The sequence below is a fragment of the Pipistrellus kuhlii genome, unplaced genomic scaffold (assembly GCF_014108245.1).
Source record: "Pipistrellus kuhlii isolate mPipKuh1 unplaced genomic scaffold, mPipKuh1.p scaffold_m20_p_12, whole genome shotgun sequence".
Lineage (NCBI taxonomy): Eukaryota > Metazoa > Chordata > Mammalia > Chiroptera > Vespertilionidae > Pipistrellus > Pipistrellus kuhlii.
The window spans coordinates 38,420,986-38,426,985 of NW_023425427.1; positions in this window are offsets into that span (position 1 = coordinate 38,420,986).

The window sequence follows — 6,000 nt, forward strand, 5'->3', positions numbered from 1 at the left end:
TTACCTTGTGCTCGTCACTAAAGGTGCTCCCAGACAGCCCCTGGCCTTAGCACGTTCAAAAGCCTAATTAGAAAGAAATAAAAAATTATTTTAAAAAGTATGTCAAGCCTTAAGTGGTCTTCAAGATACTGTATTTCTGCCATCCCTCTCTTTAGGGGGAGGGATTGAGACAGAGAGGAAAAAAAGCAAAAAGCTTAATGAGAAACTGCTATAGATTCTATGTGATGAATGTTTAATTGACAGAGTAAAATGTCAAAAATCAACATGGACATTTATTTTCTTCACATGCTACAAAGCTGTACACTTTGACTTCATTAAAATTTTGAATTCAGGTTTTCCTATTGAACATGAAGTGGCTAAACTGCCTTTTTACTACATCTATTTCATCAAGTCTACCGAATGTCTTGGTTTGTTGCTTTCTGAAATTACCCAATAAATTTCAAATTTCCCATTTTTGGGTCTTTATGGAACTGGATGTTAAGGAAAACACTTAAAACAGTGGTAGCCAAGCTAAAGCAAAGTCTTGTCTGTGCTGCTCCTCCTGTGACTAGCTAGCACAAAAGAAATGTAAATCTTATAAGTACTACATTTATGTAAGAAAACAAACTCATTGATGTTTTAAAAATCTATACCTCTGAAACATATAAAAGAATTACTATTTCTGAATTCCTCCATAGAATCACTTTATAAGAATTAAAGCCTACCATAATGATTGTTTTCAGAATTATTTTCTTCTGTCTAGACCACTTTTTTGTCAACTTTTCCCCACATGTTCCATGCATTTCTCTGTCAGTTCCCAGAGAAATTATCATCTCATGTAGAAAGCATTCCTTATACCTTGTCCACTCCATACTTCACTTAGATGTAGCTCTTAGATGCTTGCAGGCCTGGTCGCTCTCAATTGCCCTCCCCTGCTGGCCTGATCCCTCCCAACTGCCCTCCCCTGCTGGCCATCTTGTGGTGGCCATCTTGTGTCCACATGGGGGCAAGCCATCTTGTGTGTTGGAATGATGTTCAATTTGCATATTACTCTTTTATTAGATAGGATTATCACGTATTATCACATTACCTTACCACATATTATCACATTACTTTGTATCACAGAAACTGGCCAGCTGTTCACCAAACTGTTTCCCTTTACTTCCTGTTACTGAGCTGGAATATATTTTGTAGATATGTATATGTATGTGATTGAATTCTTCCCAATGCGATACAGCTAGATACAAATCTTGGCACTAGAAGGCCTGGCTTAAAACCATCTCACACATGCTCCTTCATTTGATGTTCACTATCTAAGGAAGAATCCCTGAGGACCTGGAGGAGAAAAGATCCATAGATAGCAAAAGCCTGGTACTTTAGCTATAGCTGTTAGGATACCCTCCTCTCCTACCCCCACTAATAATGCCTATTGATACTAGAATGTTAATAACATGGCCATCCATCACCCTGTCCTGATTAAGGACATCTATTGACACTGGAGTTGCATATAAATGAGAATTAAATTTCAGTTATTCTGTACTATTAAAAATGTTGGGTGTTTGTTACAGTGTTTAATCCACCCAAACTGTGATAGTTTGATCTCTTCCATTAGATTGTAAGTAAGAGTGTCCTCATAATGACTGGTTTTCTCTCATTCCAGGTTTTAGCTGAGCCCCTGGCACAGTGTATGGCACATAACGACCATCTCTCTACTTAATAATAATTTGAATTTTATAGAATGAAATGCATGCAGAATGAGAATTTCATAGGGAATATTATTCCAAATTCCATATGGCTTTGTGGCCAAATCCAAGGCTTCATCTAGCACAGACTTCATAATTCGTTTTGATAAAAACCTTAAAGGCGAGAAACTGAGTTTGCTTAGTAGTTCAAAGCAAGTGGAAACATCCCAGCATTTTCGCAAAACTATTTTTTGTAGGCTTCTATTTGCAGCTTTTGGTAAGATGGCAAGAACCTTGTAAAACCTTCGTCAGGAGTAACAGACTTAAAAGTTCCCTGATGCAGTTGCTGTGATTTGAAATGTCCTTCGAACCTCCACTGGGGAATTAAAGCCAAGAAGAGAAAATGAAAGGTAATTTTCTTTCCTTTTCGAAACAATAACCAATCACCAAACTCAAGACCTTCTGCTCCTCTCACAGAACAATGAAATAGTTTTTTGAAATTTAGACAAAAGTAGAGACATCCGACAAACAATATCAAATTTCAGTCAGCGTGCCTCAATGAACTTATTGCAAACATGCCTCTCTCTCCTGTTACTCCTGCAGATAAATCCACAGTATGAAACAGGGCGACCACCTGTTTGTTCGAGGTCACTTCCAAAAGGCGTCTTCATATATCTCAACTACAGGTCTCCTTACTACTATCCACGTGTTGGGTTACATTGAACCCTGTTTGGCAGAGTCTAACTTTCAAACACATACTTCCTTTACCTTGAGCTCAACGTAAGAAAAAAAAAAAAAAAAAGTCTTATCTTTTTGCTTCCTCTTAATTAAAGGAAGACTCTTTTGTTGAGCAGGTAGATGGCTTTCACCAAAATAAAAACCCTCAAGCTTGGTTTTACGACTCAGTTAGGTTATTGCTGAGTGAAACCTTTAGGCTAGATTTTATGGTAGTAATAAATTTGTATGGCACTCACATCCATGTTAATACATCATTTTCCTTGGCAAAGCACTTGTCTTTTTAGTGTCACACACACACATGGCATGGTAGATTGTTGAAGCCATTTCTTAAAATTTTCAAGACATTAAGACAAAGTTTTTTGCTTCCCAGTCTATTGAAAAGCTATCTTTCCTTTCTAAGTAAAAACACCGACCCAATGACCTGCTGATCTAGGAAAGGGGCCAACAGAAAGTATTTCATACCAGCCAGGCCTATGTTTAAAAATTGTATCTGAATCATGTTTACTGCTTAGGTCAACTGAGCTTTCTGCTGTGGTCTAAGTATGAATTATTAAAAAGTTTCAATTTTGTTTTCTTTTCTGAAGGTTAGAAAAAAATGAGTAATATATTCCCATAAGTAGGAGAAAATGGAATTTTGGAGATTAATTTAGCCAGGTGAGCACATTTCAGCTCATAGAGCATCCCTGATGTGGGTGAGAGAATGAAATAAACAATACAAAGGCCGTTGAGACAGTATGGGCTCTTTCATTTCCACAATTTATGCTAAAGTTCTGACTACTTGTTGTGGCTGAGAAAACTATAAGAGCTAAAGTTAGTAACTTTCAAGAGCAGAACTGTCCATAGTGATGTATAATCTGGCTATGATACATATTATAGTACAGGCATACTTAGGAGATATTGCCAATTTGGTTCCAGATCATTGTAATAAAATAAATGTCACAATAAAGTGAGTCAAATACATGTTTTAGTTTCTCAGTGCAGATAAAAGTTATTTTTATATTATCACATAGTCTATTAAGTGTGCAATAGAATTATGCCTATAAAATGTACATACTTTAATTAAAAAATGCTTTATTGCTAAAAAAAAAATACTACCCATCATCTGAGTCTTCAGTGAGTCATAATTTTTTGCTGGTCCTGATGTTGATGGTTGCTGACTGACCAGATTGGTGTTTGGTGAAGATTGGGGTGGCTGTGGCATTTCTTAAAACCAAACAGTGAAGTTTGTCATATCAATGGACTCTTCCTTTTGAAAATGATGTCTCTGTAGCACACAGAGCTGTTTGAAGGTATTTCACTCCCATTAGAAGCTCTTTTAAAACCGAAGGCAATCCTCTCAATCCCTACTACTTCATCTATTCAGTTTATGTAATCCTATCTAATAAAGAGTAATAAGCAAATTGACCTTCACTTCAACAAACAAGATGGCTGCCCCGGTGTGGACATAAGATGGATGCCACAAGAGGGCCAGTAGGGGAAGACAGAAGGGAGGGACCAGGCCTGCAAGGGAGGGCAGTTGGGGATGATCAAGCCTTCAGGGGAGGGCAATTAGGGGTGATCAGGCCAGCAAAAGAGGGAAGTTGGGGCTGGGCCTGTAGGGAAGGGCTTTATAAATGTTGCAGTTTGTCAAATATTATCTGATTATATCACACTTTATATAACCGTTCTATTGCTGATGGACATTGGGTCATATCCAGTTTAGAACAATTACAATTAAGACTGCAATAAACATCCTTGTAGATATTTCTTGGTACACATGTTGTATATAATGAGAAGTAAAACTATTGGATCATCTGGTACACATATGTTTAACTTCAGTAGATAATGCCAAACTGTTTCCAAAATTGGTTGTAGCAATTATACACCCCCCTGAAATATATAAGCATTCCCATTCTAGCACATGTTTGCAAATACTTAGTAGAAATATTTATTTTGAAAGTCTAGGTTAAACCAGAGAAAGAGGAAATTGGTACTGGAGGTTTGATGTGGAAAAGGGAAGAATCCCGAGGTAGGACTCAGTTGACTGGTAGAAGAATGAAGGTTATACTGTGAATGGTTTTAACTTAAATATTATGGCTGAAGATTCTTCTTAGAAGTAGAAATATCCATGAAGATTGAGGTGTCTAATAAAACGCATGACATTCAGTAAAATCAGGAGGCTGAAAATAAACCTGGCAATAATTTTAGTGCAAAATAAGTTTTGTGTGTAGTGCAGTGGAGTGGTTGGGAGGGAGACTATTGGAGTCTTTTCACAAGCAAATCAACAAAACCAACATCTATATATGTAAAAGCCTAAGTGACCATTACGACCAGTCGACTGAACAACTGGTAGACTGGTCACTATGATGACGCACTGACCACCAGGGAGCAGATGTTCAACACAGGAGCTGCCCCCTGGTGGTCAGTGGGCTCCCAAAGCCAACTTCCCCTAGCCAGCAAACCTCCTATGGTCCCTCCTTCCATCCCCCTGCTGGCCCTCATAGGTACCACAGCCTTGATTGACCCTGATCACCACCCAGGCCAAGGAATCCCACCCATGCATGAATTTGTGCACTGGGCTACTAGTATAGAATATAAATAGTGTCTCATATATGAAAATTATTACAAATATCTAGGTTGGTATATTAAAGCTGAAACATTTCACAAGAGTAGATGTTTGCCCTGAAGAACTACTTCATATTAATCTATTCTAAGCTATGTCTTAATTTTTCTTCTTTTTGTGATCAATTTGAACATGTTGTATGTATCTCAGAAGAGATGGAAATACGATTCCACTATTTTAAAATGGGAAAATTTCCCATGGGTGTTTACTGAACTTTTTTAGTAAGTGAAAGCTTTATAAGGTAATTAGTTGAGAATTATCCCATAGAAGGTGATTCTGAAAAAAATATCCTCTAGAGCCAGAAATAATCACAGCACTTTATAGTTTGAAGACAACTTGGACAACATCTAATTAAACCTTCTCATTTCACAGATGAGGAAGTCTTGGTGCACAGTTGCCCAGTTACTTGATTAAGTAAGGCGATAGTTAACCATAGATGGAGAAGAATCAGGTCTTTAATCGAGAAGATAATCATCATACATTTATGTTACTAAAAAAGTTGAAAAATATATCTTGACTTTCTTACCTGGCATATTTTTATACATGTATCAGAACTCATCAATGTTCATTTACTCTAAGATGTTCTGTCTGATCTCCTTTCTTACTCTCTCTTTCCCTTTAAAAAAATATATATATTTTATTGATTTTTTTACGGAGAGGAAGTGAGAGGGATAGAGAGTTAGAAACACTGATGAGAGAGAAACATCGATCAGCTGCCTCTTGCACACTTCCTACTGGGGATGTGCCCGCAACCAAGGTACATGCTCTTGACCAGAATCGAACCTGGGACATTTCAGTCAGCAGGCTGATGCTCTATCCACTGAGCCAAACCGGTTTCGGCTCTCTCTCTCTCTCTCTTTCAAATGTATATATATTTTTTAATTAATTTCAGAAAAGGAAGGGAGAGGGAGAGGGAGACAGAAACATCAATGATGAGAGAGAATCATTGATTGGCTGTCTCCTGCATGCTCACACTGGGAATAGAACCTGCGACTCAGG